The following is a 14,230-nucleotide window of genomic DNA, read 5'->3' as shown; positions in this document are numbered from 1 at the left end:
ATTTCTTAGGTACATTTGACACGTAGATCTACCAATACCCCTATTAGTAATTACTAATTCGTATGTAGAAGATACATAAAGAATGAGATGACCTCATAAAGTTTGTATTGAGCGCATTTCCCATAAACATAAAGTATCAATCTACAAAACAGAAAGAAATAACAACAATGTTGACTACAAAGGATATAATAACTTCTCGTCAAACAACAAACAGGGCAGCGTGATAAGTAAACGAGTTGCTTCGTAAATAAACATTTTAAAACGGAACGGGCAAAAACAAACGCGTACGATCTCTTCACAGTCATCGTATTGATTTTACATCCGCCTGCGGACCAAAATGGATCGCCTCTACTACTGGTCGCAGCTTAGACGAACTCGAACACAATTGCAACGTGCAGCGTCATATCGTGGTCATATCAATGTAAAACATTTATCTGCTGAAATTCTTACTTATTATAGTAAATACATCCGTTAGGACCAGTACAGACTTAACGGAACTGCGGGACGACTACTACACAGTCGTACACGTTCCCATACAAATTACTACTTAAAGAGACTGTAGGCCACGTCTTTGCCTTTGGCTAATCTGTGCTGTGGCCAAGAGTAAGCCCGTAGTCAGTGTTTGTATCGGCCCTAAGAAGTTTCTATGTCAAGACGTAAACAATTTCTATACATGGCAGTTAAATAGATATCGCTGCAGTGGACTGTGGGGTTCCTGTCCGGAATATTATCCGACTATTACTAAACGCGGAAATATCTGAATTGAATTAAATGGTTTACTGAATAAGCATCTTACATGAACATAAATATAAATACAACGTCCCCCAAAACTGTTTACACAGTTTGACTGTGGGATCCACGAGTCTATACAAAATAGATAATTAGTTATAACGTTAATATACGGATTTACATATTATTGCTAACTCGGTATAACTCTTCACGCTTAAACCGCTGAACTATATTTTAATAAAATATGGAAATAAGTTAAAGCTCGATGAAAGTTTTTATCATCACCAGGCAGGCAATTATGGTCGCGCGATAAATGATAAAACATCTGGCCGTCCCTATCGCACTTACTAATAGTGCGATAGGGACGGCCTGATATTTTATCGTCTATCGCGCGACCATGCTACCCGTGCAGAAGCTAGTTTTACACAATACCCGTAGTAAGATATTCAAATTGTCCAAACATTGAATGTCCGATACGCGCCCAATTGCTTCATACACCGACGTCGATAAAAGAGGTTTTGTTTCAGCTGTAAACGCTTTCCGCGCTCAACAACTTGCTATTGTGAGCCGGTTCAAAAATCATCGGCATTTCCAATTAACTTGCATAAAGCCTTTTAGTTTCAAGCGCTGATGATTCCTGTTGTGTATGTTGACAAAAGAGTCTTTATGAATACAGGCAATGTAGAAATATTTATGGATTCATAATTTTTACACAGGTACCCCCCCCCCCAAGGGTAAGCAGGGCACATGAAACTGCTCAAGCTTTAGTGCCACCCTTAGCAAGGAAAGGGGAATAAAGAAAATTGTGCATATTATCATTTACTGTGAAATTTTTTTTGATGATACTTATTCCTGTATAAAATGAATTTACTCATAGAACGTGACATACTAGAAGATTGTCAAATAATATTAGAATGAAAGTAACAAATATTGCTCGGAACCCTTCAAAAGACCCGATTGATAGATAAAGATATATTAAAAATTACAGCTGTCAATCAAGTGTCACTTTTCATTCAATAACGCGATAATATTATCACTATTCATACGACAAGTATTTGTTTGACAAATATTTGATATGCACCTATCGGTGTCATAATGTCAATGAATGATAATATTTCATAATTTTCATAATTATCATAGTACAATGTAATATGAAACAAGGTATGAAAATAATACAAATTATATGTCCCGTAGGTAAAGCTAGTTCATTTTATTGAATAACGCTCCTATATCAATGCGGTAAGCGTCGACCGCCATGCGCTTCCTTTTATCATGGAATGACACAAATAATATAAAGTTTATAACCCGGATAGTTACCCTTCCTTACTGGTATTGTATCGCTATAAAAATAATGGTTTCGGTAACACATACATTTTAATAATGTCATTAATTACGGAATGGCTCAATATTAGCATTCCCGGGCGGCTAATGTTAGGCGAAATTAAGGAATTCCTCGCATTGCGGCTTTTCTGTTACGCGTGCGTGTATTTTATTTATTTCTTTTCATTATGAGATGCCTGAGTTATTACGAACAGTATGCATACAATATATTATGATTAAGTTCTGTCTCCTTGCTCAAGTAGGTAGGTACATACAATACATAAACTCACGCCTGTAGCACAGAAGGAGTAGGCAGAGCACATGAAATTGCTCCAGTTTCAGTGCCATTCTTTGCAACGCGTAAAGGGGTTGAATGACGAAATCGTGATATTGCAGTGACACTAATGACAGGTTTTTATTCCTTCATCTACGCCACAATTGAATCCATATCTCACAGTCACAGGTGTCACAGTCGACACCTACAGGAGGAAAAGGGGTGGTGAAATATTTAACCCGTCATGGCACATCTATCTAGTATTTACTTTCCTATGTTATCTGCGCTTGTAAGCAATACTTAGTAGAAAAAATAAAATGACATTTTAATTTCTATTCTAAAACAAAATACTTCCTGTAATGATAAGCAGCTATGTTTTCGTGGAGGGCATGTTCTTTTAAATGCTGCCTAGTCTAACTCCCACTTTGTTTAAAAAGTGCATAGCAAGACTGTCACGGCGAACTGTAACCTTATTACACGTATCGAGTCCCGGAGGAACGTCTCGCGACGTATTCTCGCTGCTTAGTTTAAGCGTGTCAGTGCGATGTAGGATGCTGTTCCTACTCGTACTGTTTACCCATCTCGGAAGAGTCGATCGCTGTTGAAAACCAGTGTAACTGTTATATTAAACGTCGTCACATCATCAAATCAGGTGCAGGTGTAGGTGTCAAATTTAGTGCAGGGCTCTCCAAACCGGGCAAAATCCGGTCCGCCAAAACGCCTACGGTGCGGCCCGCGGGAATCTTTGAGCGTCGGAGACCCCTGGTTTAGTGCACTGGTGTTCTCATACACTCGACTTGAGCTCGCAACTCGAATAACTCTTTGGGTACTTTGTAACTAAAGTTTAGAAATGTATTTTAAGACTGTCAAGATTTAAAACGATGCGAGTATCTTGAGATATCAGGGGGGTTACCATGACGTACTAAAGACGTTCAGTTTAGGTTGAGAGAAAGGGACACAGCTATAGCAGTTACATAGTTCCGTCCCTCTCTCTCAACCTAAACTGAACGGCTTTAGCACGTCATGGTAACCCCCCAGGAACTCGTATTGAAACGTCAATAGTTTCCTTATTGAGTACGTCTTTGTGTCACTTTGTTTCCTTCATTATGACGCCTAAGTCCTTTATGAGAATTCCCACATTTAAAAACTTTTCCAAAGACTGGGTGGACAAAAAATGTTTCCTCATTTCACAAAATTTAACGAGAACCGGTTAAGAATTGCGACCTGCAGAGGAGAGCATCCGGACATACAAAAAGCAAATGGATAACCGTATAACAGCATGATTATTATTTGCGTCTTAAATAAAAATTTTTTTGACACGAATATTAAATTCTTAACATACACCGATCCGATATCTTCCCCAATATCCGGGTAGACCTTAACAATCATGTAACGTAACGGAGTCAATAATATGTGCCGCGGCGGGCGGGTGTTAATAGGTGCGCAGTTGATCCCGGATCCCGCTCCAAATTGCGGAAGCTCATTGCCATTCCCTCCGCAGCCGTCTTCCGGCCTGAAATATACAATTTTAAAGGTTTTTCCCGGAAAGAGACATTTGCATAGGTGTGGAGCCTTTGTCGGTCTGTTTGGATTAGCGTCACATTTTTGGGTTACATTGGGACGCGTTGTGGAATATTAATATTGTTGTGAAGAATGTCTTTCATTTGTATTAATACTAAAATTTGTTTATGAGTTATCTGTTTTGAGACCAAATGCTACAATTTAATAAGTATTAAAAAAAACTACCAACATTTTCGGAGGGAGCTTTTATTTGAAAGACAAATGTCGTAATATCGCGATGCGTAATAAGTATTATAGACATTGCTACGCCATCATAACTACCTTAATATATTTTGTAAGAACACATAAAATTGTGATGCTTAACCAGTCACCTTCTTGACTTCTACGTTCCTAACTTGGCGTCAAGCACAATAAACCTTCCTCTTAGACCTTAACTTCACCCTCTTAAAGCTTACACCTCATATTTCACCCCCGCCGATAATCGCCCCATAACTTATGGCTGAAATGCACCTCGGCAAATATTAAAAGTAGGATAATGCCCCTGCGATTTTTAAATAAATTTATAGCAGGGAAAATGTTGTAATCGTGAGTTATACTCGTGATTTTTATTTAACTTGTAGGTACTTTTTGCACATGCATAATCAGAACAGAACTGCTATCCGCTAAGCTCCTTTGCACACAAACTTCTACTGCTGCGGGAGTGGGGTCACATTTCTCTACAGGTGACCTGTTTGAATTAACTATGTGTGTTATTATTATGTGTTATTTTAAACAAGTACCCTTTCCTAGAAATAAGTTTCGACTATTTATCATAATACTTATCAAGTAAAACGATACTTATGTGATAAGTAGGTGTGTCACGATCTGGCAGGCGCGGATATAGCATACAGTTATTAAAGCATAATTAAGAATATTATAAAACATTTGATAATAAAACTACCGTGAGACACTGACATATTAAACATGTAAAATCGGGTAACTCACGTAAAACTCAATGAAAATGCTCCTCGTTACGGAGCGATACATGTCGAGCTATCTTCGATAATTTTACGTGAGTTACCCGATTTAGTTACCTAGTGACTTGTTTAATATTATAAAATTTATACAATATAATCTTGTCAATTATTCAATAATTACAGATTTGTAGGGATTTGTAGAAATTATAATTGATAGCGTTCAATCAGTAAACCATAATGGATTGCCATTGAATACCCATCGCATCCCAACGATTCCCTATTGATCCTTTTAACCGGTAAATTTAATTGTGAGCCATAGAGGTTTACCGCGAACCGACAATTTGTCCCCATTCTCAATTACGTCGCTTGTTTAAATTATTTAAATTTGTCGCTACAGCAAACAGCATAGTTTATTAATTAACCCTACACATGTGGTTAATGTGATGTTATATGTTGTTGTCATGCGTAAAATGAGACGAAAGAAGCGCGTTATAGCATACGTTCTATTTTCGTCGACTGTTTTGTCGAAATATAAATCAGGGAACTATTTTTAAGTTTATGGTTTATATAATGGTTGTTTAGTCCCCTCCCCTTTGAACTTAAGTACTTACTTGGCGACTATAAATTATATATGTTATTTCTCCCTTGAAAAGTGTACGAGAATGTAACATACTTATGAAATCGCAGTAGTTTGCACACAAGTGTAATTCAGAATTAGGCCAAAGTATATCAGCCGGCGTATCATGCTTCTAATTTTATCACTTATCCACGTGGATAAGACTTCTGTCACGCTTTGGCAAGTATGTCAGTGTGAGAGTGACAGATGTCTTATCCACATGGATAAGTGATAAAATTGGAAGCATGATACGCCGGCTGGTACATATACACTGTGCTAACAGTGGGTAAGTGTTGCACAGTGTAAGTAAGTACTGCTTCACAAATTTAACTTTATTATTTAACTGGATTGGAGTGCAGATCCACTGTATCATGGACTTAGAACAGTCGAATAGGCGCAGTAAAAGAGCTAGGGAAGGAAGCTTACTTTATATTTTGGAATGGCTGCATCTTTAAAACGTCTTACATTTTAAGAAGAAAATCTCCGACGTAATTGAGCTCGATTATCGCATGATTGTTACACCGTCTGATGGCCGCGTAGGGTTCTGTTCGGCGCGTATGGTTCACTGGGTACGTAGCCGAATGGCACAAACGCTCACGCAACGCTCGCGAAACGAAGCGCTCGTAGATATCTATCTCTATCGCTCGTGCGTATTGGCGCGACAGAGCCAGACTACCTTTCGCGGCGTTTCGTTTTCGCTTAGCGTCGCAGAAATGTCATTCGGCTACGGCACCTGGCCCCGTAGCCGAATGGCATTTCTCCGACGCCAAACGAAAGCGATACGCCGCTGGCTCTGTCGCGCCAATACGCAAGCGCGATATAGATAGATATCTACTAGCGCTTCGTTTCGTGAGCGTTTCGTGAGCGATTGTGCCATTCGGCTAGCCACCCTGGACCGCGCCCGCTGTATCCGCAGTCGAATGTCCTGCTTTTCCGCGCCACGTAAGATACAATTATTAAAACGGATATTTGCAATATCACAAATTGTTTACCTTTCTTTATAATGGGATAGCCCCACTCTAATAAATACAGTTCGAAAAGAACAGAAAATACGAGTAAGTCGCGCCCATCATGTGCTTGCCCTGTATGACTTACTTGTTTAAACTTAATAGGTACCTTAGAGCGTAAAAAATATGGTAAGGTACAGCGGGGCAAATCTCGACTGGGGGGCAAATGTAACCGGTCCATTTTTTCCATGTTTTACAATGTTTGCATTATTAAATATAGTGTCCATCGGTTATATATGATAGGCGTGTTCAGTGGATATGTCGCAGGGAAATGGCCAAAACAGAGATTTCATCAAATCTCTAAGGGATTTGATCAAATCACGCAGGATGTCAAAATGGCGAATCCATTTCATCATTTCTCTAGAAAATTTCAGTCATTTGACTAAATCCCTGACTCTGTCTAGTAAGATCACAAAATCGGCCAATAGACACGCCACGTTTTGTCATTTCACTAGATTTGTTTAGGGATTTGACAAAATCCCTGAACCACGACAGTGAGTTGACGAAACGAACTCAAAAAGTCAACTAGTTTTAACATTTCCCTGAACAAATTTAGGGAAATGATAAAGTCTCAACTGGTGATTTGATCAAATGTCGGAACAGGTTTCGTGAAATGACAAAGCCAAGAATCATTAGATATCCAATTAGATTTATTAGTCTTGCCTTAGTCACTTGATTTGACTGAATCCTTAACTGGATTAGTGAAATGGTAAAATTGAGTCCGTTTTTAAGAGTTTTTGGTTTTCTATAAATAGGAAAAAAAAAATAGAATAAGTGAAGAAACAAAGCTAAAAATGTTTCATTTTAAATTATTTTCATATTTATTAAAACATTTTGTCTTTTCACTGAACTTGTTTAGCGAAATGATAAAACTAGTTAACTTTATAAGCTCGTTTCATCAACTTACTGACGTGGTTCAGGGATTTTATCAAATCCCTAAACAAATCTAGTGAAATGACAAAACGTGGCGTGTCTATTGGTCGATTTTGTGATTTCAGTAAACAGAGTCAGGGATTTAGTCAAATGACTGAAATTTTCTAGAGAAATGATAAAATGGATTCGCCATTTTGACATCCTGCGTGATTTGATCATATCCCTTAGTGATTTGATGAAATCTCTGTTTTGGCCATTTCTCTGCGACAGATACATATAGAACACAACATCATTGTGTAATAATGGAAAAAAATGGATCAGTTACAATTGCCTCCCAGTCGAGATTTGCCCCGCTGTATCATACTTACTTTTCAAGTGGTAAAAAATCTTGGATAGTTTAAAAACCTGTGTTTCTCTTTTATCTCAACGCTTTCATAGAAAGCTTTTTAAAACATACCTGTATTTCTACCTCCGAGCATACTGTGAAAACCAAACGATAACGAATTAAAAACAGGCTTGGTTTCTGAGCCACTGGAGGATAACAAAGGATTGTTCTCTCTTATTTCATATTGTATTTATTCTGTAGTTTCACGTATTAACATTAATAAAGTTTAACATTATCAAAAAATAAAACAAACGTAAATTACTTTAAGCAACACAATGGATTGCAGGCGCGGATTTTTTAAATGTATTATTAAGAATAAAACAAATTGGACATTAAATATTCTCAGTGTATCTTGCTCGTGCTTATATACCTAGAATCAATAATTGATGGTTATAAATTATAATACTTACAATATTTGTACCTAGACTTGGCTTACGAGATAACCGCCATGTGGGATGTTGATTCGACGATCATTGTCCCGATAGTCGTTTCAGCGAATGATCTCATAGCGAAGAGTTTCGACCAACATTTCAAGAGACTCGCTAGGTGGCTGGATCAAGGGTCAGATGCAGAAGGCGGTGATCTTGGACACAGCGCGGATAGTCCGACGGTTCCTCTCTCTGCAGCCCTAACTACCGGCAGCTTGGGCCCTGCCCCGCTACTGGCGGCACACTAGGTTAGGTTTTTTATAATATGTTTTTTTTATTGTTTTGTATTTTACTTTTTATACTCGTAAATAGCCTAGCCTAAGACTTCAAAGAAATAAAGAAGAACATAATAAGAGCTTTACTTGAGTAACTATTTATAGAAGATTTTATTGATATTCAATCTATAATCATTCAATTTCCACGTATTTTCTTGTGTCAAATTTCCTTTTGTTAATAAAATAATAGTCTAAATATTATATATTTTATGAATATTTTTCTTTCTAATTGCACAAAATACGTATTCACTACCATTTTAACAATCTAATAGCCTCTTTAAGCCTTAAGATCACCTCAGTAATTGGGAAATCGTAGAAATAGAAAACGCACGCATGTTTCAGGTCGCGGGTTCGATTCTGGTCACGTGCGACCATTCGTTCCGACGTATCGCCGAGGCGAACACCTGCGTTTAGGTAGCACCATTAGTTCGGCTTATTTGGGGTTAGCTTTGTTTTTGTATTTGGTATTGATTTTTTTGGTTATCTTCGTATTGACTACCAGTCTTTTTTTGTTGTAACTTGTACTATAGCGCACCTTGTTCCTGAAAGATAATATTCGATGTTTTTTTATAGAAACAAAATAAAGTCCCCAATTCAAAAGCAGAAGAAAGTTTTTGGTTTACACGATGTTAACATGAATGCAAATTCTACTAATAGTCTGATACCATTAGTTAGGAATAGGTACTTACTTGGGTTATCATTATCATGTATAAGGTACAGCGGGCAAATCTCGACTGGGGGCAAATGTAACTGGTCCATTTTTTCCATGTTTTAAAATGTTTGCATTATTAAATAGAGTGTCCACCGCTTATATTTATATGGTAGGCGTGTCCAGTGGATACATGTAGAACTCAATATCATAGTGTAATAATGGAAAAAATGGATTAGTTACATTTACCCCCCAGTCGAGATTTGCCCCGCTGTACCTTATTCTAATATAAATTATAATTATATAAATTATAATAAATTATAATCGAAGTTAGAAACTAGAAGGTCAAAATTATTGATGGAAACTTCCGGGCCACTAATGTAAAAATTCAGGCTTTCTGGGCATCCACTGTTTAAGGGAACCTCGAAACGGTGAAGATGAAGCTTTTTTTATACAAGAACGACGATTTTTCCGTACTTGCTTGACTTTTCAATTAGGTACTTTAAAGGTTTCGTTTGATTAACATAAATTCTGCCTTAGAAAGTAATTATAATGTTCCAGAGCACCAGGTAGATGCTCAAATAAATTATCTCTTAAGTAGGCCAGTAGTAAATAAATAAAATAAATAAATGTTCAGGGACACCTTACACAGATCAACTTAGCCCAAAACTAAGCAAAGCTTGTACTATGGGTGCTAAGCGACGATATACATACTTAAATAGATAAATACATACATACATACATACAATCACGCCTGTATCCCATGAAGGGGTAGGCAGAGCACATGAAACTACTCAAGTTTCAGTGCCACTCTTGGCAAATAAGGGGTTGAAAGAAAACGAAACTGTGACATTGCAGTGACAGGTTGCCAGCCTCTCGCCTACGCCACAATTTAACCCATATCCCACAGTCGCCTTCTACGACACCCACGGGAAGAAAGGGGGTGGTGAAATTCTTAACCCGTCACTACACGGGCAAATAGATAAATACATACTTAAATACATAGAAAACACCCATGACTCAGGAACAAATATCTGTGCTCATCACACAAATAAATGCCCTTACCGGGATTCGAACCCAGGACCGCGGCTCAGCAGGCAGGGTCACTACCAACTAAGCCAGACCGGTCTGTATGCGTCCCTTTTTCTCCAACGTGAAGAAAAAGGACGGAATGTTGCCTATGATCATATTTCTATGATAAACATATGATAGTGGACTATCGGGCTTAAACAAAAATATTATTATTCCCAGTATTTATTTTCTATCTTAGGCTAGGCTGTTTATAATATGGATATAAAAGTAAAATACAAAAACACATACAAAACAATATAAAAAAAACATATAAACACATTATAAAAAACCTAACCTAGGGTGCCGCCAGCAGCGGGGCAGGGCCCAAGCTGCCGGTGGTTAGGGCTGCAGAGAGAGGAACCGTCGGACTATCCGCGCCGTGTCCAAGATCACCGCCTTCTGCATCTGGCCCTTGATCCAGCCACCTAGCGAGAGTCTCTTAAGATGTTGGTCGAGACTCTTCGCTATGAGACCGTTCGCTGAAACGACTATCGGAACAATGATCGTTGAATCAACATCCCACATGGCGGTTATCTCGTGAGCCAAGTCTAGGTACTTACTGGACTTGTCCTTCTCGGCTTTCACGAGATTCTCATCATGGGGGATGGTGATGTCAACGAGCACTGCCCGGCGTTGCAGTCGATCTATTATCACAATGTCAGGCTTATTGGCTACAATAGTCCTGTCAGTGATAATAGATCGATCCCAATAGAGCGTGGCACGACCATTTTCAAGAACTGGCGCAGGTAAGTACTTGTAGTACGGTACTTCGCGGTCCACAAGGCCGTATTGAAGAGCAAGTTGCTGGTGAATAATCCTGGCTACGAGATTATGTCTGTGCAAGTACTCGCCGTTAGCAAGATGAGAACAACCGGAAATGATATGCCTGAGTGACTCTCCGGGACGGCGGCATGCCCGACAAATGTCGACCGTACCGTCCTTCAGGATATATTTCCGGTAGTTGTTCGTCATCATAACTTCGTCCGCAATTGCACAGGCAAAACCCTCGGTTTCTCCGAAGAGGTCCCCGAATCGTAACCAGTTCACCGATGCGAGCAGGTCTACATCGGGTCCCGTGAGGGCCTTGTAGAACCGCCCGTGTAGCTGCTTGCTCTCCCATATCGCCTTGCGGTCCGCAGTACTTAGTACCACAGGTTTGCGCCAGTTCTCTTTCGCCAAGGAGAGCGGCGTGAGGTTTCCGTCAACTGCCACCACATCACGATGCATCCCACACTCGTTGTTAAGGAAGTAATTCCTGAGATTGTACACCTCACGGTTGTGGAGATCTTTGGCGTTTAGGAAGCCTCGACCTCCGCACTTCCGTGGGATGTACAATCTCATAACAGACGAGCGCGGGTGTAACATACGATGTGTGGTAAGCAGTGAACGGACCCTCCGATCCAGGGCGTCCAGCTCAGTCTGGGTCCACCGTAGTATGCCAAAGGAGTATGTGAGTAGAGGCATTACCCAGGCGTTAAAGGCGCGCACTTTGTTGCCTCCTGACAAAAGACTGTTAAGGACTTTTGTGAGCCGACTGAAAAAGCGCTCCTTCACCGACCGTCTAATGCCAACATCCTCAATACCCAACGACTGTGACATACCAAGGTACTTATAGGTTTCTGATTCAAAGATAGATCTGAACGACATCGTCTCAGAAAGTTGAAAATTTTCTGAATTTACAACTTCCCCCCGTTGTACATGCATGACCGCACACTTATCGACACCAAACTCCATTCTGATGGCGGTACTGAAAACTTCTGTGGTTTTCAATAGCACCATCAGGTCTTGGGTGTTCGGTGCAAATAGTTTGAGATCGTCCATGTACAGAAGGTGAGAGATGACTTCACCCTCTCTCCGAAGCCGGCAACCTAGCCCAGAATCCTTCAGCAGCGTGCTGAGGGGATTCAGAGCTAGGCAGAACCATAATGGACTCAAACTGTCACCCTGGAATATTCCTCGCTCAATCCTTATGAAGTCCTGCGGGCCAGGGGGCCATCCCTGCCTCCTGGTTGACGAAGGACTGTGGTCCACTGCCTCATACATGCAGCCAGGAAGGATATTAAAGCTGCATCAAGTTTATACAGCTCCAATACCCTTCTCAGCCATGAATGAGGCACCGAATCATAGGCCTTCTTATAGTCAATCCAAGCGGCCGAGATGGCTCCCTTGTTCCGCCGAACTTGTTGGCAGATGGTCATGTCTATGAGGAGGAGCTCTTTAGTACCACGGGACCCAACCCTACATCCATTTTGAGCGGGAGCCAGAATGTTGTTAGCGACAATATGCGCGTTAATTTTTGCTCTCAAAATGGATGTAAGGAGCTTGTAAAGTGTAGGCAAGCACGTAATGGGTCTGTAGTTTTTTGCTTCCGTGGTACTACCGGACTTATAGAGCAGGAAAGTAACACCAGTTGTTAGGGAAGGTGGGAGAGAACCAAGATCGAGGGCTTGTTGAAATTGCGTTGCCAAACGCGAGTGCGAGCATCGAAACCATTTTAGCCAGAAGTTGTGCAATCCGTCCGGTCCAGGACTTTTCCAGTTCTGGGCCGTACGGGTAGCACAACTTACGTCGTCGGGGCTGATGGTGATAGCCCCCATAGGCTCGATGTTCTCGCACTCACGTTCGACAACGGTCATCCACTCGCCCTCCGTGTGCTCAACGGGCACCGACCAGATGCTACGCCAGAAATCAGACATGGCAGTAGCATCCGGCAGCCGCACGTCGGACACACGAGGGTCGGTTTCCTCCCACCTTCGGTATACTTTCCTTTGGTCGCTTTGAAAAAGACGATTCTGCTGGAATCGGTCCACACGCTTTCTGTAGCGGCGAATACGGCTTGCCCATGCATAGACTTTCTGCTTCAGGAAGTCGATGCGCTCTGTGACATTGGCCAAATAGTCGCGGGGCCTGATGCCCGTCCCCGCGAACGCCTGGTTCACAAAGCGCATTACTCGGGGGCGATTATTACCCCCACTGAAGCAGATCAGCTTTGCAATGAGAGTCCTAAACGAGTTGATACGACGCTCGATCCGTACTTGCCATGCAGGGACATCTCCGGCGGTCCTAGTTGCACGGTCAGCGTCCGGAAACTTGACTCGAGCAACACGGCACGCCGCGATGGCCCCGCAGTACATGATCGAGTGTGTATCATCTAGATCTTTACTAGTCCGCATATATGGATCTAGTAAAGCATTTAAGGCTCCTATTAGCGCTAGATTGCGTCTATTCATGGGCAGACGTGGTAATCGTGGCCTAGGGTTGTTTGTGGAGCGATACTGCGTAATCGCCTCTTCCAAAGACCTCCTCAGTTGCTCATTGGCAGGCTCACTCTCGCTCTGACTCGCGAAGTCCCCGCCGTCGTTACCGGAATCAACCCGCGGCGCCTCCGGTGCCAGGTCGGGTTCGGGCACCGGGTCCGGCGACATGGCGGGCAAATCCCGCCCCGAGGCGGGGTCCGCGCGAGTAGCGAGAGCCTCCTGGCGAAGCCGATCAAGTGTGGCGTCATCCAACCGCTTTGACCGCTGAATGACACGCACCTGATCCGACAGTCGCTGCTCCGATACGGTGGTGGTGGGTTCAAGCGTCTGAAACAGAAGCAGCATTCTTGAACGATACGCGGACAGCCTAGTTCCCCCCTCTGTAGCCCCATAGTACGCTCGCATGACATTCTCGTTCATCAACTGAGACCATCTCATGCGGCGCACTACACCACCGGCAGCGGGAGCCGTGGGCGGGGCAGGATGTCCCGCAGGCCCCAAGCGTGCCGGCAGCGGTGGCCGCCCTCGTCGCGCTGGTGGTCGTGGCGGCGGCGGCGGCGGCCCGCTCTCGTCGCTCGACTCGCTGGTGTCGGCCGCGGTAGCGAACTCGTCGCTCGACGGCGGTTGCGAGGAGACGGACGAGGCGGGCGAGGGTGGTGGGCGTGCGCTTTGTAGAACCGCTGATTGTCCGCGTGTTTTGCTTCTTGTGATCATTCCGTGATATTTGTCTTGTCGTACATGTCGATCATTTTTATGAAATATACCCAATACAAGTTTGGTCACATGTAGAACTGACTTGGGTTCTGGTTTCCATAAAAAGTAACTCAAAAATCAACATGTAAATACAAAATATACAAAAAAAATTAAGA

General features: G+C 41.9%; 1 protein-coding gene across 5 annotated transcripts in view; it reads left to right on the top strand.

The window, feature by feature from the left end:
• The window catches only part of LOC125231216 (kinesin-like protein CG14535), a 330,022-nt gene that overhangs the window by 226,781 nt on the left and 89,011 nt on the right, over positions 1-14,230 (top strand). The gene's annotated exons all lie outside the window — the stretch shown is intronic.

Source organism: Leguminivora glycinivorella, chromosome 1, assembly GCF_023078275.1.
Source record: "Leguminivora glycinivorella isolate SPB_JAAS2020 chromosome 1, LegGlyc_1.1, whole genome shotgun sequence".
Classification (NCBI taxonomy): domain Eukaryota; kingdom Metazoa; phylum Arthropoda; class Insecta; order Lepidoptera; family Tortricidae; genus Leguminivora; species Leguminivora glycinivorella.
The sequence above is the reverse complement of the archived record's forward strand: the minus strand, read 5'-3'. Positions and strand labels throughout refer to the sequence as shown.